Here is a 23,897-nt window from a genome sequence, read left to right as displayed (position 1 = left end):
AAAATTCAGCCAGATGAGTTCACCTTCAGAGGAGCTCCTTAATGCTTTATATTTTAATTCTTCTTTTAGCACTTCTTTCTTTTCTGGCACAAGATGTTCCACATTTATCCCTACTTTCATGCTGGAAATCGAAATTTCTTGAAGGAATCATGGTTGATTTTAATGGAGGATGGTAAGTAGAAACTAATATCTGGATATGTAGAGTACTCATTGGTTCTAGGTTGTCTCAGCAGGCATAACCAGAAAATATGCTATATACTTTATGCATGTATTCATAATTATCTCTATATCTATTTGTGTATGTATATTTAAAAGTATGTTTTTATTTCCATTTTTTGAAGCAGTTTGTTAATATCTCATGGCCATTCACATTATCTTCTCTTAAGAAATATCTATTCAGATTTTTAGCTCATTTTTAAATACATTATTTGTTTGCTATTGAATTGTATATTCATTCCTTATATTCTGGATATTAACCCTGGACAGATGTGCACTTTGCAAATATTTTCTACCACTGTTGGGTTGTCTCTTTGCTCTGTTGATTCCTTTGCTTTAAGAAGCCTAGGATATTAACTCACCCTAATTAGAATGGCTACTATCAAAAAGACAAATCAAATGAAGCAAGAATGTGGAAAACTGGAATCTCTAATACACTTTAGTGATAAGAATGTAAATTAGTTTAGCTGCTATGAAGAATAGTATGGAGGTTCCACAAAAAAAACCTAAAAATAGAACTACAATATTATTCAGAAATCCCATTACTAGGTATATGCCCAAAGGAAATGAAGGCCAAATATAGAGAGACACCTGCGCTTTCATGCTTATTGCAGTGTTATCCACAATAGCCAGGATATGACACCAATCTAAATGTCCATAAATGGATGAATGCATGAAGAATATGTGATAGAGAGAGAGAGAAAGAGGGAGAGAATTATGCATTCATAAAAAACATAAAATCTTGTCACTCTCAACAATATGGATGAACTTGGAGGACATTATGTTAAATGAAGTAAGTCGGGCACAAAAAATGAACACCACATTGTGTTACTCATATTTCAAATCTAAAACAATCCATCTATCCAATAGAAGTGGAAAGTAGAATAATGGTTACGAGAGACTGGGATAAATAGAAGAGGAAGAAGATTGATCAGTGGACACAATGTCACAGTAAACATAGGATGGGCAACTTCTGATGTCCTATGTCATAGCAGAGTAAGTATAATTAACAGTAATGCAGTACATATCTCGTAATGTACTCATGCGACATGTTGCTCAGGTTAATCTTGAACTCACAGATCAAACAATTCTTCTGCTTCCATCTCTCAAGAAGCTGGGACTGCAGCCATGCCACTGTGCTTGGCTAGAAGAGGGAATTTAGGATGTACTTACTATAAAGAAAAGATAAAAGCTAAAGGTGATGCACATTCTAATTACGTTGAGTTGATATTTGCCTAACATATGAATCAAAACACCACAAGGCTCCTCATAAATATGTATAAATACTAGGTGTTAATCAAAATGAAGTTAATTTTAAAAGTTAATTTTATCAATACTTCCATTACCCCCCAAATATTTATTCATTTGCTAAATATTACAAGTCTCCTAACTATTTTCTTTATCTTGCACCTCCATTTCTCTTCCTCTACTTAAATTTTTTTGCACCTATTATAGGTGGCCTGCTTCCATCTTCTACTTGACTAGAATAGAAGAAAAAATGTAAGGTACACTGAAGGGAATTATGAAAAGGAGGGAGGAAGAGAATGGAAAATAAGTGGATTAAATGCTTATATTTTTATATTTTAATTTTGTGAAAAATAAATATTCTTCAATGTGATGCCAGGAACATGTGTAATTAGAGTAGTTACTATTTTTGCTACACAAAATATAAAAATTGTCTTTTGTAATACCAGACTTACATTCTTATATGATCATAACAAATGTAGTACTGGCTCCCCACTTGCTACCTCACAAGCAATACTACATTCAACCTACCCCTTCCTATTTACTTATAATCATTATTGAGGTTTAATTAAAGACCAACAAACTGCATCCATTTAAAATTGTACAATCGAGTTGGATAACTACATTCACCCTTGAAGTCGCTGCCACAATCATTGAAATCCTACTCAACAGTGAATCTTCCTGTCTCAGTAGGTTACTTCCCATTTAACATCTGCCCTGGTGATTCTCCAAAGACAATACTTGTGACAAATTCAGAATTCCTACCATAAACTCTTTGCCTATATAACTACCTCAACTCTCTATCAATACAACTGTGCCTAAGATATCATGTCTTTTTGTACTTTGAGTTTCTCTCTATCCCTGACAGCATAAAGCTTTGTTGAAACCTATCTTCATTATATTTCCTAACTAGAAGTGCAACTGCAGTGCTTTCAATGATCTTGCTAAAAATCTACCATATGTTTATTAGAAATACCTTATTACCACCTTGCCAGAAATAAGGATAGGTAAATCTTCGATTATTCACAAAAATCTGGAATATTTATTTGCTTCCAGGGTAGATGTTACCTGTCCATGGAAACCTGCATGCATAATATAATCACTCACATAGACACATATGTTATTAGTGAATGTTTTGGGATATGCTGTAAAACTATAGAGAAACATTTCATCACATATTAGTTTATTTCATTCACTGGAAATTATGTTTTTAAAAATGTATCCTTTAGCTTCCCTCTAACAATTATTATGCTCCTCCAAGAAATATTAAATAATAACTGTAATATTGAAGAAGAAAAGTTTCCCCTAGGGTTTGAATATATTAGAAAACAATAATTGATTTAAATTCCTGAAGAAAAACAGTGCTACAACTTTTCTTTCTATCTGATAGCCATCATCCATTTATATTCTAAATCAAAGAATCTTTTTAACCACTGGGCTAGAGCATCATTGAGCTCAGTATTGAGCCTCATTTTAATTCATTCATTCTTTGAGGAATAAGCACTGTTGATTCTAAAGAGGCTTAAATGGCATATTGATATCTTTGTTATCAGACAGAGTCATTTTTCATCCCAATACCTTGGGTACTTACCTGTTCTAGTAGTCCTTAACAGAATGTTTATTGAGTATCTACTTATTAAAAATGTTGATAAGAATAATAAAGATATAATACTGATCTCAAGCTCAGCAGTGCTGGAAGGATGAATTGAGCATATAGTTTCAGGATTCATGGGAAGAAATAGATAGTGAACAATAAACAATAGTAAATGTTGAAGGACAGATAAGTAATATTAAAAACTTAGATGTGTTCATAAAACCAATTTTCATAGTCCATTTTTTAAATATTCATTCATGCTTTCTTTTTGTCTCCTGTCCCTGCTTTACAGTCACCCATTAGATTAGACAAATTTTCTTTATCTTATTTTTCCCTTACCATTTTGGCATTCATATGGTAGTGAAGAGAACTGTTGGTTCTCTGGTAACCATTCATTTCTATAGTCACATACTCTCTGATTTGCAGAATGCCAAAACATCACATATACTATGGTATAAATCTATGTGAATAATTCGTGCAACTAAAATCTTGTCAAAGAGGTTTAAGCCAAAGCATCTTGTGGCCAATTTATTAAGAAACCTGGACAGCTCCTATGTCACCTATTCCTTGTTTTCCTTTCATATCTCCTGATGGATTGACTATTGGTGGATATTTGGAACCAGAACCAACACCTGAAAGTGAATTGGTGATGTTGGATATGAGATGAGGGAAGATGAAGATCAGCACTCTGAAAGTAACAGAGCAGACATAATGTGATGGTTAAATTTATGTATTAACTTGACTGGGCTAAGGGATACTCAGATACCTGGTAAAATTTTAGCTCTGTATGTGTCTGTAAGAGTGTTTCTTGAATAATGGCATATGAGTTAGCAGACTGACTGAAGAAGATTGGTGTCACAATGTGGGTGGGCTTTATCAAATCCATTGAGGATCTTAATAGAGCAAAAAGAAAAAGGTGGAATTTGTAGTCTTTGTTGAGCTGAGACATCTTTCTTTTACCCTTGGACATTGGTGCTCTTGGTTCTCAGACCTTCAGGTTAGGATTTACACTATTTGCACTCTTGGTTCTTAGGCCATCAGGTTTGGACTGGAATGTCAACATTATTTTTTCTGGGCCTGAAGTTTTCAGACAGCAGATTATGGAACCTCATAGCCTCCAAAGTTGTATGGGTCAATTGCCTCATAGTATATATCTTTCTATATGCATCTATTTAAAACTTGCTGGTTCTATTTCTCTGTAGAATCCAGACTAAGACATCGAACAATACTCTTGAATTATCTAACAATAGACTTTTCATTTGAGAGAAACAAATATCTTCCTTGTTCAAGCCTTTGATAGTTTTGAGTTTCTATTATTTCCAAACCTAATCATGCAAACACACTTAAAATACATAAACCCTATGCTTTTTCCCCTCTGTTACTGTTTTTTTTTTTTTTTTTTACTTTGTTCTTGAGTTTGGGTAGCATTTACAAAGGTTTTTACAATGTATCAAATATATCATACTTGAACTGGTGTTGTAAGACAAGCACTTCATCATACCATCTTACCCTTATATTTTGTACACTTTGATTCTAAATTAGCATAAGAATATGCATACTTTTAAATATTTACTTATTCTTTCAAATGCTTTACTTGTAATTAAGAGTTCATTATTTTATTTGTTTACCATTATTTTAATACCTTTTTATCCTTTCTGGATTTATCTATATTTTACTCAAGGGAGTGCACTTTTCTAGAGCCTTTCAGGTAGAGTCTGTTAGAGATAAAAATATACTAAATATTTTACTGAACATTTTATTCAACATTCAACTTGTGAACTATAAAAGAAAATTGTCTACAGATAAATTTTTTAATCAGAGTTTTGTTCTTGAGTTATTTGTAGAAGATGCTCATTGTCCTCTTGATATAAATATTGATGACAGCAATTCTGAAATCACCCTGACTCTTTTTTTTTTCACTATTGAATTTATTTATTTATTTATTTATTTATTTATTTTTCATTTTTCTTTTATTATTCATATGTGCATACAAGGCTTGGTTCATTTCTTCCCCCTGCCCCCACCCCCTCTCTTACCACCCACTCCACCCCCTCCCTCTCTCGCCCCCTCAATACCCAGCAGAAACTATTTTGCCCTTATTTCTACTTTTGTCGTAGAGAGAGTATAAGCAATAATAGGAAGGAACAAGGGTTTTTGCTGGTTGAGATAAGGATAGCTATACAGGACATTGACTCACATTGATTTCCTGTGCGTGGGTGTTACCTTCTAGGTTAATTCTTTTTGATCTAACCTTTTCTCTAGTACCTGTTCCCCTTTTCCTATTGGCCTCATTTGCTTTAAGGTATCTGCTTTAGTTTCTCTGCGTTAAGGGCAACAAATGCAAGATAAATTTATGTTTTCACTCTGCCAGCTTTTAGGGATTTACTATTCTCTTGAAAAAATTAACACAATGTTTTGAAATATGTAGAATTTTTCTTTTAAGTCTGATTACTGCTCAATGAAGTTTTCTAATCTAAGGACTGTCTCCTACTTACTGTGGGAAATTTTCATCTTTCAAATTTTCAATAATTGGATACCTATTTTTTTTCTAAATATCGGTGATTGAACCCAGCGTATGCTCATCAAGTGATCTACCACTGAGCCCTCTCCCCAGCCCTGCATCACCTTTATTCTCCAGTTCTGAAATGCTGCCAGAGAGTTTGGAATCTCTGTACCTATATTTTCTTTTTCTTGTGACCTTTCCATTTTATCATGGTGTGCTGTTTGTTGGGAAAAATTTCTGCCTCTAATTTTCCACATCATTAATTTTTGTTTAGCTCTGTATATTCTATTTCTTGTTTTCCTTTCATAACTCATGATGGATTGATAGATATTTGGAACTGGAATCAACACCTGAAAGTGAATTGGTAATGATGGATATGAGATGAGGCAAAAGAGATGGTGATCTCTTACCTATTGATTTTTTTTTCTGATTTCAGTAACTATATTTATTCATATCTAAGATCTCCAATAAGTTCTCCTCTTAACTGTCACTTTTTCCTTTGTTTAAATCTCTGCAAAATTCATTGAACTGATTTTTCAATAACCATTTGTTCTTGGGCCTAACAATTGTTTCCTTCTGAAGGTCTTAGCACACATCAGTGGTTTTGTAGTTATTGGTTGAGAGCCCATTTTTGCAATTCAGAATAGCTGCTAGGGTGAAAACTGTTATTGCTAGTGATTTCTACCTTGGTGAAAAGGAATAAGTAGTTCTAGACATTGGTATCACCTCCATGAGAATAAGAGATAGACAACATGTATGATAGAATTCAATCTCAAAACCTATTATTTGATCTTGATTTCCACAGTATTTTCAGCCATCCAGGGAACTGTACTGCCTGTGAAAATGGACAAAAATCATAACTTTTTTTCTCTTTGTGCCTCAAGTTCAAACAGCCATCCTTCCCCCAAAATATATCTTTCAAGTGTTTATTTAGCTCTACTTTTGAGTAGATTTCAGAACAATTTCAATGAAAGCTCAGAGACTCAGAGATTGTATTCAGTAGAAAATGATTCTATTGAGAAGATGTTTAAATTTAGTGATAAATTGATTACCTTTCTTTACACAATGTAGCGGCTGCAAAAAATCTATTTTTCCCTGACTATAGATATTTTTAAAAAGACAATCTCTAAAAGTGTGCTAATCACTTAACTAAAAATTTTAAACTATTATCAAGCTTCTACAATAATTAACACCATAAAAGATATAATGTCAAATCTCAAACATGAAGAAATTTCAAAAGATAGATAACCTACAAGTGATCTGGTAAATCAATAGCTCTTCTTGGTTTGGCAGAAAATTATAGAACCTGAGTATTTTTTTTTAATAAGTGTAAGTATGGGGTGTCTTTTCTCCAAAATGTTTTCATGAGAAAGTTTAATTAATGGTACATTTTTATGGTAATATTAGTTTGTAAATAGCACTTTATTCTTTCAAGTACATGCATGAACTTGAAATTTCTATTTAATCATCATATTTCCTTAGTATGCTTTTTATATTTCTCTGGTAAGATTGAAACAAGGACTTTTTTCTATTCTAGTCTCTCTTCATATTGCATAATACCTTTATCCTTTTTAAATGTTTAGGTGTAAGTTTATATAAAGAAAAATGACCAACCCTTAAAACATAGTGTGTTGAGCCTTGACATATACATATACAAATGTATTCAATACTTAAATTAAGAAATATAAGCAGAAGTTTGTTTCTCACAACTGTAATCCTACCTACTCAGGAGGCTAATATCAAGAGAACAGTGTTTTCAAGACAGAAGGCAAAATGTTCACAAGACCCCATCTCAACAGAAAAATTGAACATGATGTTGCATCTGTAATCCAAGCTACTGTAGGAAGTGTGAATAAGAGGATCTCAGTCCAGGGTAGCCTGAAGAAAAAGCATGACCCTATATAAAAAGTAACTAAAGCGAAAGATCTTGAAACATGGCACAAGTGGTAGAGGACATGAAACCCCGAATTCAAAATCAGTATGGTTATATGTACATATACACATATATAATGTTTATTTTTATATATAATTTTTAAATTTTGAGATTGTTTTATAACCAAGAAAATGAAGAAAGGTTTTCCACACTTCCCTAAGCTCCATGGAGCTGGAAACACACATATCTGGCAGTGGACATGATTGAAATTTCTTGTCAGTTCTTTTGAGCTTGCAGCTTTAAAGACTTTCTTAGTCATGCATAATTCTGGGATCTGCCACACATCTCAGGGCAGCTTACCTATATTTTCTGGGAATTTTGTCTAGTTATTTCACTTCTGTATTTTCTCTCCTTAAACTCTATCTTCTGACTCTTTAGGCCAACAATACTTCAAATTTCTGGTTTATTTGCAGTTATCTTATACCACATAAACTGTAGGGCAATGTATATTTTATATACATAAATCTCATACAAAGTGGCTCCCTTTTTACAAGGTTCTACTTTTATTCTGCCCACTTTTAACTGTTGTCACATTAGTAAAATGCCACTGCAAGGCTTTCAATCTATTATTCATTCTAATTTGCCTGTGTTTACAATGGCTATTTAGAACTAGCAATATTAGTCTCATAAACCCAGTTCCATTGTTACTGAAACCAGAAATTCCTAATTGAAACCTATCTTCTACAAGTCTGACCAAGTATATTCTCCATTCTCAAGATTTTACACATTAACACACTTGATCCCTAGAAGAATTCGAAAGACTGTATTAATATGGTCTCTATTTTGCATGTGAAAAACAGGAAGCAGGGTTTTATTGGCTATTGATTTGGTTAATTTAAGGCAAACTGTAGGGCTCTAAAATGAAAGAACTTATTTTTCAACTTAGAAAAATCTCATAGCCCATATTTGAGACCAGTTCTGCATATTGCTGTTTATAAATGAACATCTCTCTTCTATTCTTTCAAATAGTGTGCCCCAAATGTTTTTTCACATACTAGTTATTCTTTCTATAAAATGCATTATTTTTCTTTTAACGGGAAAACTCCTATTTGTCATGTAAGATGTGGCTATAATACTGCTACCACTGACTTTTTTGTCTCTACTTTTGTGACTCTGACTCCTCTGCTTTTTGTTTGTTTGGTTGTTTGTGTATATATTTGTTTAAAATATCTTTATCAAAGTATCAACTCCCTGCATTATAACTTTTTGATTAATTTATTCAGTACACACCAATGAAAAATGTGCTCTGGAGAAAAAGTAATGAATAAGCTATCTTCTAACATTTTAGCACTTATAATATAAAGGCAGATTTTATATACAAATAAAAGAAATATATATAGGGGTGAGTTTAATAAAATAAATTAGCAAGAAGTAGTTCAAGAAGCACAAAATAATTTAGAGGCCATATTTAGGCCTCACAGAAAGAAAAGCAAAGGTATGGATCACAAGTATGAGTTCACATAACAAACAGCTTCAGAAACAACATTCCAGGCAGAAGGAAGAGGATGTCTCAAAATCTATATTTGAATTTTGAGCATTTTTGTCTGAAAAGGAAAACCAAAAATATAATGATAAAGAATAATGAATAGTGTCCTCCCCAAATTGATGACTACCAAGAGCCTTGGTTAAGCAAATTATATGAAAGTAATTTTCCATCATTATTGGTGGTTATGAAATTTGTTTAATGTTTCTGAACAAAGGGAAGTGTGACAATCCTCATGGTACATGGCTGAGAGAAGAAGATGACTGACTAACCTTTGGTCAGCATCAATGGTTTTTATTGGAGAAACAAATAATAAAACCCAGCTTGTGGAATGTCAGTGTCATTTCCTTTTTGTTTTAATTTTTTTTGTTATTCATTTATTCACATGTGTGTACATTGTTTGGGTCATTTCTTCCTCCTGCCCCCTGATGAATGGATCAAGAAAATGTGGTGCTTGTACACAATGAAATTTTACTTAGCCATGAAGAAGAATGAAATCTTATCATTTGCAGGTAAATGGATGGAACTGGAGAACATCATTCTGAGCACGGTTAGCCAGGCTCAGAAGACCAAAACTCATCAGTGTCATTTTCTTAGGTAGCATATATCTAAAACAAGTCTCTTAAATCAACAGTTAAGATGTTTTATCAATATTATTATCATAAGCAAAACTATTCCGAATCTGAGACATACATGAACAGGAAATACTAGCAATAAGTTATAATGTCTGGTTATAGATTTTAAAAGCTTGATTAATTTGTCAAGGTAGGGTCATATTTGTAGAATAAAAAATATTCCTTAACTCATAGAAAAAAGTTTAGGTTTTTGGGTTTAATTAGAAACTTTAAGCTTGAATACATTCATTTTTCTATCTTAAATGAGGGTGAGATGTTTCTTGCACAATGCAAAGAAACATATAATTCAGATGAATAATCCTTTAAAAGTATAATAAAATGTTTCACTAACAAGTAGAATAGAACAATGTTGGGTCAAATATTCCTTTTTAAATATGCAGTCTTCTTTTACACAAAATCTCTATCTTTAATGACCCTCCGTTTTCAAGTGGGAAGTCTGTGTTAATTAAAATACTGATGTTTTATAACTCTGAATGTTCTTGATAACTACAACTAACACATAGAAAAAGTTCATAGAATAAAAATTTGGAAATGTTATGATAACATTTAGCTCATCCAAGGGGATCACAGAGACTTATGAAGATCATTTTCCTAGAGGTTACCAACCAGTTTAGCTCACAGATAATTAATGCTTTTTCCTTTGGTCAAGATGCCTGGATTAGCATCTTGAAACTCAGAACACCTCCTTCCTTGTCCTAATGGGACATTTTGACAAGTTTATATGAATCAATGTGACAGAAGGAAAAAAAGTCTTTTATAATTGCAACATTTTGCAATTCTTCGGAGTTTATATCCTTCCTAACACAGTATTGAATAAAGATAGATTTACCATGGGAGTAATAAAGCATGAACTTCAGTAACCATTACTTTTATAAGACCTTTCTAAGGCCTTGTATGAGCCCTTGTGAAGTGTTTACACATTCATATGCTTTGCCAGAATTTTCAAATGTAATTTACTTACTTTTCAATACATTAAAACCCCTTCTTTTTCTATGTTAACCTAACAATTTTCATATTGTCCTTGAGTTTGGTGTTGGAGTGGCTGCAGGATACATGAAAAAATCAGGCTGAAAATGATACTGAGTGTGGGATACCTTTGGTTTTACTCACTCATACAGTTAATTTACTTCTAGCTGTCTTACAAGAATTTCTGCCAGAACTATTTCTAGCACTGGTGTGCCCACTTACAAGGCACCACAACATAAGGCTGTAGATGTCTGTAGTGAAGGAAAAACAAGGATTGAATAAACAGTTCGTCTGTGGAAAATAATTAGTGGAAGATTCAGTTCTTATCAAAAGTACCTGATTTAAATGAAAGTTTTCTTCTGTCAGGGTAATGCCTCATCATACAATTGGATTGATAGTTTCTTTTTATTAAAAGTTTGATAGAAAATTTTCCAGGTGGAATTTGACTACTCCAGCAAACATATGTCCTAAGTAAAATATTTTGTACATATCAAATATTAATAAACTATATGTTTCTATCAACTGAACTTAGAGATTTAATTATTTCTATAGAAAATATGAAATCATTGTTTATACAGTAGCAATCAGAATAACTGCCTAAAGATGAGAGAAGAAAAGAGTGTTGTAGATACCCATTTTACAGTTAATGAATGCAAGTAGTACATAATTTTTTTACATTTTTTGTTGATATTATACAATAGCATTTAAATTACTTGTATTTAATATTAACAGTAATCATTTTCCTTGAAGTTTTATATTACTTTCTTAAAGAATATCTCCCAAATTGTATAAGTCTCAGTCTTTATGATACATGGCATAACAGCCACCTCACACAGAATAAAAATATCAGGAAAGATGTGAGTGGTCATCTTGTAATTTTACTTCAACCCCTAACACTCAGGTTTGTTTTATTCTAGAATGGTCTCTTCATTATTCACATTTTGATCACACAGCATTTTTTGTGATATCCTATTGGACACGGTGGTGTTTAGTTCACTTTTCATCTTTTAACACAATTATTATTATTACCAGAATATAGATGTAACAAATACTCAGGTTTTACAAATTTCTATATTTATCATCTTTGGACATAAGACATATAAAATAGCTCTTTTTTAATATATTAAGAAATTCTAACTAGAAGATAGTACAATGCATAATCACACACAATTTCTGATTTCAGACCCTATGTAAAGAGACAAAAATAGTGCTCCTAAGTTTGAAGAACTTATTTTTTCTGTGGCACTGTTACGTTGGAAAGACATCAATGCTGATGGCTTTTCTCTTCATTTTTGTTACTCTCTATTTCTTTAAGAGGTAACAAAATAAAATATTTTTTATTCCTTCATATGATCAGTGTCTTAAAAAGGGAAGTCCTGAATAATTCTACAAAGTTATTTTGGACTAGAGCAGTTAGTATTTGTAGATGTTTAGATCTTTTAATTGAAGATCTTTAGATACCAAGAAGGTAAACACAATTGAGAGAACCAGCTACAATTTCAGCTTAGTCTCTTTATAAACAGAAGAAGAAATGGATGTCAAGTAGAAATGGATGGCCACTTCTACAAAATAATTCAAAGCCCCCCTCCCCAACACACACACACAAAAGAATAAGGAGCTCTGGACAGCAGAACATCTGGGAGCAATGCAGAAACTTAAAAAAAAAAAAGCCCATGTTACAGATTTTAAGAATAATAAGTAGAAAGCATCTGCAAGAAAATCTTATTCAAGTTTGGTGCCAGGCTCACACCTGCAATCCTAGTTACTTGGAATACTGATATCAGAAGGATCATAGTTCCAGGTCAACCTAGACAAAAATGTTGGGAGAACCTTATCAATGGAAAAAATCTGGTCACAGTGGCACGTGCCTGTCATGAAGTGATGATAGGAAATATAAAGTAGGAAGATCTTGGTCCAGGTTGGTCCAAGCAAAAAGCCGTACTATCTGCAGAATAATCAAAGCCAAAAGGATTGGAGCTATAACTCAAGCAATAGAGCAACTGCCTAGCAATCATGAAGCCCTCAGTTCAAACCCCAGTATTGTTAAAAAAAAGAAACAGTATAATTAAATTTCTAATTTTACAGAGGCAGGAACTAAGAAGAAGAAATATTTTGTCTCTGTTGTTAGGAGTATCAGATTACTTATTTATGAGGGAAATGGAGCTAGGTCCTAGAGATGAATCACTGATACCAAATATTGACTCCAGATCTGGCACACTCAGAGTATGCTTCATGCTCTCATTTGCTTTGTTTTTCATTTGTGTCAGAGCTCTTCTCAAATGAAAATATTAAAGGTGTACAGGGATTTAGTTTTAAAATTGGTTTGATTTACTTTAGCCCTTCTGACTCACTGTGTTTTTTGTCAGTAAAGATTCACTTCCCTGAGTCTGTTCCCTTATATACAAATGATATGATTCTTTCCATTCTTATTGGGTGGGGTCTCTCTCTCTCTCTCTCTCTCCCTGTCTTTCTCTCTCTCTCTCTCTCTCTTTCTCTACATATATATAATATGAATCATATACATATATGTATATAAATATACACACACATACATAATCTTGGGCCACATGATGTTTTGTTGGTGATGGATTGAATACATATATGATGGTTATCTCATAAAATTATAAAAAAACTAAAACTTTCCCATCAACTAGTGATAACTATGGTAGTAGCTTATGTATCTACTGTACATAAACTATTATTTATAATATTCAATTATGAAGATGTTTGTGTACTTATTTATGTACTTAGTATATAAACTATTATGACTTCAGCATTTATTTCTTATAAAAACTTACTTGAAATTGTATGCATCAGCCTCTTATACTTCTTTGGGCAGGATGGTACTGGGGTTGGGACTCAGGGACTTGCCTTTGCAGGCAAGTACTCTACCACTTTATCCAAGCCTCCAATCCTTTATGCTTCAGTTGTTTTTCTGAAAGGGCCATATACTTTTGCCTGTTTCAGCTTCAGATTATAATCTTCTTACACATGCCTCCCACACAGTTGGAATTACAAACATGAACAATCACTGCCTTGTTTTTGAGATGGATATCTTGCTGCCTTTCTTCTTGGGCTGTCCTTGGACTGTAATCCTCCTGATCCCTGTCTCCCCTCCAGCTGGAATTACAGTCATGAGCTCCCAACACTTAGCCCTTCTTACTTCTGATAACATAAAGACACCACCTTGTGTGGTTGACCTACAAAATCTGAGTTTATGTAAGTATACTCTCATGAAGTGCACACAAGGCAAATTGTCCAATGACAATATTATTCAAGGACTCATTTCTAAGTAAGTATCCCCATCATTAAGTATTGCATGACTATGTGTGTGTGTGTGTGTATATAAATATATACACATATATGTTAGCTTCATTGTAACTTTATGGGACCACTGTCATATATATGGTCAGTCTATCACTGATGAAATCATCAGTATGTAGAGTAATGCTATATATATATATATATATATGTATATATATATATATATATATACATATATATATATATACTTTTTTTTTACTCTACTCAATTACAATGTAATGCAATAATGGATTATTATTCCACCTTTACATTTGAGGAAAAAGACTCAGGCAAATAATCTTTTCTCATAAATAGCACAATTAATATACACACATATATATACATATAAGTACAGTCAAGTATGTAATGATATATGTATACATATAGAGAAATAGAAGATATATATGGATAGATAAATAATTATTTCTTCATAATTTTATTATAATTGGTCAAAAATGCTACATTTTACAAATTAATATGGTTAAATTCCTAAAACCTATGTATTTCAATTATAATGATAATAGCTTATTGGCTTCAGTTTATCCACCAAACCAGATTCTAGGAGCCAGTAGACTAATTTATTTTGCTACCTGTTCTGTGGTAGCCAGAAAATGAATCCATAGGCCATTGACTATTCCTTGCAATCAAGTATTTTCTCTTGATATTCCTGACTCATCCATTCTTATCCTATCACCTCAATGTATTAGTAAAAAATTTGTGCAGCCTTTTGAATATAAATCATCATGCCAATCCAAAATAGAGGCTAAATAGCTGAAAAATTAGATTGAACACAAAAAATATATTGAAAACATTATGGTGAATCCTAGTATTGTTTTCAAACTGGTTTAGCAAACACAATACACCTTTTAGTAGATTTTAGTAAAAATGAGTGCTGGAACTGCTCTTGCTTGAGTGAAATTAACATTTTCATTGATTGTGGTGATAATTAGATCTGTGTGCTGTCCTGAGGTCCTACATCTGGTAAATTATTTTTGTGACTGAGCTGGATTCCTGTGTCAGCAAGGACAACGGAAGGAGCTCCGTGCCTGAGGCACCTCATCTGGCTACTTCTCTTTGACCTGTGAACCTCTACACAGCAGTGTCTTGTACCTCTACCAGGCTGTGCAACTTGTTTTGGATCCATTTGTGACTTTTGCTCAGTAGTTTAATATGAATAACTGATTAACAGTGCCTATCATATCTACAGAGTAACCAGCCTATTGACCTTTGTGGCAGAAGTCATTTGTAGAATTGTTCTTTTACTGTCTTTGTGAATATCTCATTCATGGAAGTAAATAAGGAATAATTTAAATATGTTTATGAATAATAAATAATATTTAAAGGAATCAATTCTATATAAGTATAAAACTGCTCATAGGAATACAGGAATTCTATAGCTCCTGTATACTTCTAGAATCTTAACCATTTTAACAGTGAAATCCCAGAGTAATTGGTTATTTCTAACCCTTATGTTAGAGTGTATCAATAAATGAATAAATTTATTTATTTACACTTTAATGTGTTCATAATCCATTCAGGATACAGTGATGAAAGTGTTGCCTGTTTGGAAATTGGTGGTTTCTAAAATTTCTTAATTGTCTTTTAAAACTATAGTTTAGTTCATAGATTTGCCAGGTTTGATTCAGTAATATTTGATCAAGGAACTCAGAGACTATTACCAAATCAGCCAATGTCAGAGCATGAGATGGAATATACAATTGACTAAAACTAATGGCTTGGCAAATTAGATACTGGGATGATTTTCTTTAAAATCTATCAAAGTATTTTGTAAAAGAAGACCCTATATTGAGGTAACCAAAAGCTCTTCTTCATGATTGTATCCTCTTCAGAATCAATCGAACTTTAGAATTAGAAGCAGGTAGAATTTAGAAGAAATAAGCTATGCCTATACATTAGCTGCTTGAACCTAAGCCATTTGGGGTATTATTATGATAAAAACTATTATGACATTGAATAGCAACTTAAAGGAATTAAAATAAGCATTTTCTAACAACTCAAATTAAAGACTGAAATAATATCTGACTCTTTGAGAAAATGAATATGCTGGAAAATAGAGTAAGAAAACCCACTATTTTAAACAAATACCTACCTATGTAATTCTTCCCATCAAATTATAGAAAGCCCTTGTTGGCAGTCCTATTATTAATTCAATCAAGAATTACATTAGAACATCAACTAACTCTACTAGATGAGTTGAAATTTGTCTATGAAATAATGAATTTGAATAATGAATTTACATATTCATGTAAAATGAATATTTTGTTAGAACAAGAATCCCTTTGCCTACATGGAGGAATTTAGTGTAATTTCAGATTAACCACCTAACATCCATATATTTAAAAAGAGAGACAGAGACTAACACCAAGGCCAAAATAGATAATTGATGTTAGAATAGGAGAATAAGGTAAAATCTCACTATATCTCTAATCACCCCTCGATAGCAAAGAAATGTGTTCTTTGGCTGCTGGAACAGTGCTTTATTGTTGTCCAGACAATAAATTTTACATGTATGTTTCCACTCAATAAAGGAACTAGCCTAATTTCTGAACACTGAGAAGGGTTATATTTTACGATTGGTCCCCAGAAATGATCAGCTATGTTGGGAAAACAAAAAGGGAAGGATAAAATAGGCTGACATTATTTAAAATGTTTGTACTTTGTGATCCATAGACAATTTATTTTGAAGGTAGAGATTTTACTTTTATGTTCATGAGCTTTGGGAACTTAGAATGGTGGAAGATGAGATGGTGGTGAAAATTTTATAGGTACAATTTAATGATAAATGGTGGTAAAACTTACTCTTATATCAGTTCCAGCATTAATATTACATGATGTTTAGAAAGCATCTCTTACACGTATTAAGCTTTGTATATCTCAAGCTTGCATCAACAGGAACAGCCAGAATAGTTTCCTTCCTAGGTCACTGGAAGTAGCAAACAGAAAAACCATTTGTGGAAGCATGACAAGTGCTTTGAAGTTCCCATATGGATGTTTTAATCATAAGCAGTTTCTCTTTAAAAGCCACTACATAACCAGGGAATAATCTCTTAAATTTAGTCTACCTGAAATTTGTGTTTTATTCTCTTGAAATGTATGAACAAAAAGTGCCATTTTGTTTAAAATCTGGACCAAGGTTTGCTAGATCAGTCATCATGATACAATACTTGAAATATGACAGGGCCTAAGTTTGACATGGACATGTCCTAATGGTAGAGGAAAGGTGGCCTTGCATGTTAAATACCACAGCTGAGGACCTCACAACCACCTGTCAGGCCCATTGTTAAACAAAGCTTCATCAAAGAGAAAGTAAAGGCAATGAACGACCTCTGATCAGTTCATTCTCAGTCATACAAAAAGGTTGTTTCTGTATAAGCATGGTAGCTCCTATTAGTATGATAATCTTATCTGTATGATCCCAACATAACCCAAGATTACAGTGATCTATTAATAGTGAGCTGCTACAAAGGTGTGTAATGAGAACTAAGAAAGAAAAGATTGTATCTGGCATAAAGCTTATATGGTCTCCTTAATTCAGCACTAGGGTATACAATGAATCTGGAAGAATCTCTCCTTTACAGATATATACAAGGACCTTGCTCCAAATACAGAAAGTTCAAAAAGTCACCTGACCTCTAAGGCCTCAACTTTGCAATAAATACAGATCAGTAATAACTAGGATCATGTCAGGATTGCAGAGCTCTGATCTCTTTAGTCAATATCACGAAGCTTGAGGTCCATCACCTCTGATAGACAGAAAATACTGCCTTACAAGTTACTCACAGTGCATCAAATGTGCAGGTATCTAGGATTTTAAAAGTTGATATCTTTCTGTTTATAACACAATAGAAGATAGAAGAAATTACACCAATATCAATAACTCTGATGATACCATACACATAAGAAGAGAGGTTATATCCTGCCTGATAACTCTACATAAAATCTCTCTGCATAGACTATCTCCCATATTTCAACAGGTGATTTATTTTAATCTGGTGTGGTTGTCATTGATTTTATAAAGCATCCTCAAATTTTCTTCTAGAAATTAGATATTCCAGGAGACATCCTGAATGACAAAATTTGCATGTAAAGATGCTGAAAATCTAAAGCTAGGAGAGTGGCAAGGTACAAAGCTAAGTGTCCTTGCTATTGAAGAAAGTCCTTTCAGCACAGTTAACCATGCTGGAATTGTCAGGTTTCAGTGCAGGAGAAAATAAAAACCATTATACAAAAATGGGAGGACTTTAATGGCTGTGACCTCTAAGACGATCAGATTATATGTTCCCAATTAATGCTTTACCTTTCATTCCTTTCCTTTCTTTCATTCATTCATTCTTTTCTTTCTTTCTTTTATTTTCTTTCTTTCTTTTTCTTCCTCTCTCCCTCCTCCCCTCCTTCCCTCCCTTCTCCTTCCCTCTCTCCCTTCCTCTCTCCCTTCCTTCCTTCTTTTCCCTTTTCCTTCCTTCCTTCCTTCCTTCCATTCTTTCATTTCCCAATGCTGTAGATCAAACCCAGTGCTTCACTTATTCTGGGTAAGTGTTCTACCTCTGAAAAATATTCCCAGCACAAACATTCTCTTTTCCCTTTGAGAACAGAGAAGAAAAGTGGTGAAATGTCTTAGTAAAGTTGAAAATAATTCTGATGTCAAAAGTGTCATCTTGAACACACCCAAAAAAATCACTTTGGTATGATCTCTTATGATCTTTGAGGGAAAATTAAATAGAATAAAGTTACATTAGTGATCTTATATGAAAATAAAAACAAGTAAAAGGTCTTTTGAATATAAGATCCTGTTGATAGAGTGATACAATCCAATTTCCAAAATGATAAAAAAGCAAAAACCAATGAGAACTTTCCTGTGAATCAGCAATACCTTGCTTAAAATTTACTGAGAATATCTTGTTTTCAACTTAAAGTTGTGATACAGGAATCAGTTTATTTTTATGTATCTTATTTGGACACAATATAAAATCTTACTGAAATTCATAAGAAGTACTTAAATCAATGGAAGGCAGTGCTTGTTCTATATGGAAAGTTCAATGTTTAAAGGCAGCAATTCTATTAATAAATTGAATGTAATAGATTTCAAAAATTGAGAAGGTTATAAAAAATTAGTTTTTTTCTAAAGTCATACAATAAAGTGCCTGACAAAAAGATTGAGGAGTAAAGAGTTCATCTCTTAATATTTGTTCAAAGAAAACTCATGTAATTCAAAAGTGGATTTCTGCTTCAACAATGAACTTTCTGAAGCAATCCAGAAACAGATTCTTGCATAAGTGAAGCCTCAGTTTTATGTAAAGAGCACAATGTTTCTAATAAGTTAAGAAAAGATGCACTGTTGAATAATTTATGTTGACTCAATTGCAAATATTTAGAGGAAAAAAGTACCTGGGTACCAATAATTTAGTATTTACTATTTATCTAAGTGGGAAATAAAATAATAAACTAAAATGCACATGACATTTTCTTATACTATCTTCTGGCATAGATACGGTATTTATTTTAATAGTTTTCTGTGTTTTCTTTGTTGGATAAGAACAAATGTTTGAAGAAGGATAGCAAAGCTTGTAATTTTTCAGATTTTTGGAAATTCAGTACAACATAATTCTTTTTTATTTAATCAAATGAAGACAAAAGAATGTAGGAGGATTAGAAAAAGACAATTTGAGCTTTCTACTGCTCTGTAAAAGAAGATGCTTCATACTATTTATCCAACTGCATGGCTGTCTCTGAGAGAATTCCAGAGTTAAAATTAATGAGTGTTGAATTATCTGTCAGAGGGAGAAGATCATATTGATTATGCCACATAACTGAAAACTATCAGACTGAAGTTTTTAAAGCTGAAAATAAAATAATTATATAGTTCTCTACTAAAGACTTATTTTGCATTTCAATCAATTACATAGTTGAAGGAAATCTTTCATTGTTCTTTCACAACAATTTTTTAACTTAAAAAGTAATTTATTATTTGAACAATGTGAAGACTGACTCACATGAATAGGTCTGTCACTTCTTAGCTTGGCCAGGATCTCAATATGTTTGCTACTTAATTTCTTAAAATGTATTTCTTTAATTATAGACTGTAAGAATTCTAATTCTTGAACAGTCCACTTTTCACAATAAAAGAAAAGTACAATTGTTCTACTGATTCATTTTCCATTAAATAAAATAAAAATACCCTAGGAAAATTTCTAAAAATATATTCAATAGATATTTAATATTTCACACTTCCCATTTTGCATGTTTTTCCTGAGATGAGCTATTGCTTCAAGTTTCATGTCATTGTGACTCTGGAAAGACAAGAGAAGCCTCCCTAGGATTGTCATCTACAGACATAAATAGTATTAATTCTCCTGCATGGCTGCCAAAACCATGATATACATTAATGCAAGTAGCCTCAGCTTAGAACCACAGAATTGCCTAACTTTTCAGACAATAAAGTATCTCAGAGATTTATCAATTGAATAATTGGAAGATGCCATTAAGATTCAGATCGACAGTCTTATAGAGGTCCAGGTATATTGGGCTCATCTATTCTTCGTTTCTCTAACCTGAATGATGTAAAACCTACAAGGTTAACTAGTATATATAAAATGCTTTTGTTTCTAATGTTACATAGCCCATGACATGAAATCAGATATTTATTAAAATGTTTAATGAATCTAGCTAAATGCATTTTAAATATAAGTGCTTTCAAGAGAAATATTTCACTTGTTTCATTCACATGTTACTGTCAAAATTAGACAATGTATACTTCCTGAAATAAGAAAAGCTTTACAATTCTCTACATCACTAATTTTCTTCTGGGATGCAACTATGTCCAGTTAAACCAAATTTAACATTCTAAGAGTGACTCTTTGTTTGTTTGTTTGTTTGTTTCTTTTTACTAGTAATTGTAACATATGTAGAATTAATGGAGAGAGAAGAATTAGAATTCCCAATATTTTCCTTCTGCTATATTCTTAATGGATTTTACTTGTTTCTTCTCTAGTTTTCTCTGTATTTCCTACTTTCTGTTTTTATATTTGAATGCTTAATAATTCTCTTTTTAAGTGGGCTAAATTTGCTTAGAGGTAAATACTGGGCATATATTGTTGATTTTCTTGAAATTTTGTCAAATTGCAAAAATGATCTTTTCAAGGCACGTTATGTCTGAATCTATACGAAAATCAATATAATGAATCGAATATAATGAATAGCCTCACTCTTTAAATAGTATAATTATTTCAAATTAGAGGAATTGTAAGTTGAGCATATTGGTTTTCATTTGAGCAAGAATATTCTTTTCTTCTTCACTCAGGTATGTAATACACTATAATTGAATAATGTACTAATGTAAATGTTTCAATATCCAGAGGGAAAGAGAATGTAAAGTTTGACTAAAAGTCAAATGAGCATTCATATTCCAAGCACATTTCAAATGATATCCTTCATATCAGTGATAGGAAATAAGTCCTTATATCATCCACTCTAACAAGTAGATTGAATGCAAACAAAGTTACCATCATCTTGCCAGAAATTTTCTGTCTTTAAATTTGAATACTTTGGTTTTCTCTTATGGGAAACCAAAGGGTTAGGGTCAATGTTAAATCATGCCATTAAATCACATCGAGTCAAACTGTTGTTTTACTGCCAATAATAATCACTAAAATATTTGATTAATAAGACTCATGTTGAACAAAATAATATGTCTACAGTAAATGAAATGTAATAATTAGACATTCACATAACTTTTTAAATAAAAATATGTGTTTCTACTCAGAGCACTGAATGTGTTGTCTTAATGAATTCATATGTTTATTTCTTAAAACTGTTGCATGCTCAATAAAGACTATAGATTAATGAATACAATTTATATGAGTAAAATGAAGACAGTGTCCATAGAAAATCGAACAGTACTGCTGTCACTTCCTAGAAAATGACTGTCTAAATTTAATAAGTTTTTGGATATCTATATGCCTCTATTTTTCATCTACAACATGAGGAAAACATTGCTTAGCTCACAAGATCACAAAAGTTACAATAAATAGAACTGGCAAATTGATTTAATATATAGCCATGAATGCTAACATTTTACTGTGGTGTTTCTATGTTACTTCAGAGATTACTTTGGCAGTACACTGACCACCGATGATATTCTGGTCATTCCTCCAGTGAACACAATCTTTGTAGAATGAACACAGCCTTTGTACATGTTTAGCCATGCCTTCCCACCAACACTGTTTCTTCTGCAGAGACTCTTATAAATCATTCTGATTCAGACTCTAATTTTTTTTAAATTAAGCACACTATTATAAGGTTCATGTATTTATATTCAATATTTCTTATATGTTTGCATCAATATTGTACTATATTCTGAAGTAAACTAAGTCTAAATTACAGCGATTGTGATAACATCTAATTTCATATTGCTTCTAACCCATTGAGTAACACAAATAGGATGTTGTATGGTTGTGAAAGCTCTCTTATGCTAAATCACCTTTTGAGAATCTAGAATGAATGAAAATGAATGTTGGTATGAATTAGAAGCCCCTGGAGAAACATTAGAAAACCTCCCTTTACTACTTTTTACATTTGCATTCAACTGAAAAATAAAAATAATTCCTGGTAGATTTCTAGGAATATTGGTTCCATCATTTTATGCAAAATGTCAAAGATGAGAAATGTCAGCTACAACTAAGATATAACCATTTATTTGGGTACCTCAGTCCAATTTTCAATTGGAAAATAATCTCTGAAATTTCTAACTAAAACTATATCTAAAATTATTCTTATGAGTAGCTTCAATTAACTTCTAAAGGGAAAATATGTAGATTTGAAAGCCAAGCAAGTTGAAAATTTCTTATTCTGAGGATTCAGGTGCCATTGATGCATCAAAAATATCTACTAAGTAAGAAAAATTTTAGATTTACATTAAAACTACTTTTTGGATTGTGGTTCAAAGCCAGCCCAGGCAAATGGTTCATGATACCTTATCTCGAAATAATAGGGCTGGTGGAGTGGCTCAAGGTGAAGGCCCTAAATTCAAACCCCAGTGCCACAACTTTTCTATCTAATCTATAGATGCTTTATTGGCTAGACATGAATATTTTTAATTTAATAGAAAGGAAAGGATCTTGTAATTAAGTATGGATTCTTTCTGTGTGTCTGTCTACAGAATACAGAATTCTGTACTACAGAATATAGTAGCAACAAATTGTTGTAACATCAAATATAATGCATCCAACTGACAAATGAAACAGAGAAAGTCAACAGAGAGGACCAGTAGAAAGAATGACTTGTTTTACCCCATGAATCATCTGCTGTGGATGAGAAAGATCCAATTTAGAACTAAACCAAGACAGGGCTTTCAGTAACAAGGTCAGCCAATATCAAGAGAGCTTAGGATGTCTTTAACATATCCTGTGTTTCTTCCAAATAACCAACACGTTAGCCCTACTGTACCCACAGCTGCCTCTTCTATCCCATATTCTTGCTCTTGCTTCCACTCCCTTGATTACTGTTTCCCTAACAATTTAAACACTGCTGCTGTGAACCCATAGAGCCATAAGAGGAACTAGAAATACACTTCAACTCAGTGAATGGAACTAAGTGGAATGGAAAATAGCAATAATGGTATGTCACAAAATATGCAGATTTCACACAATTCATAGAGCAGAGATAATTATTTGTCCAGTTCAAAAAGAGCTATAACTACTCTAGCTTTATTATTGCTGAATTTAGTTTTTAACTAGCATAGTAATAAGGAAGTAAGGGACTTATTTTAGCTAAAATTCAATTAAATTTCTCATTTCAATCAAGGAGCTCCATACACACTTTTGGAATGAATAAAAGTATAGTGTTTTAAATTTGAAATATCTTCTGTTATATGAAAAGTTTTATTGTTAGAAGAATTCAAAATTCTTTTAATAGTTTAGGACATTCTTTCTATAATAGAGCAGTGTATCCTCAATGAAATCATCCCACAGGTTAGATCCCTGCTCAGGAATACAATGAAAGTC

Source organism: Castor canadensis, chromosome 6 (genome assembly GCF_047511655.1).
Source record: "Castor canadensis chromosome 6, mCasCan1.hap1v2, whole genome shotgun sequence".
Taxonomy (NCBI): Eukaryota; Metazoa; Chordata; class Mammalia; order Rodentia; family Castoridae; genus Castor; species Castor canadensis.
Note: the sequence above shows the minus strand (reverse complement) of the source record.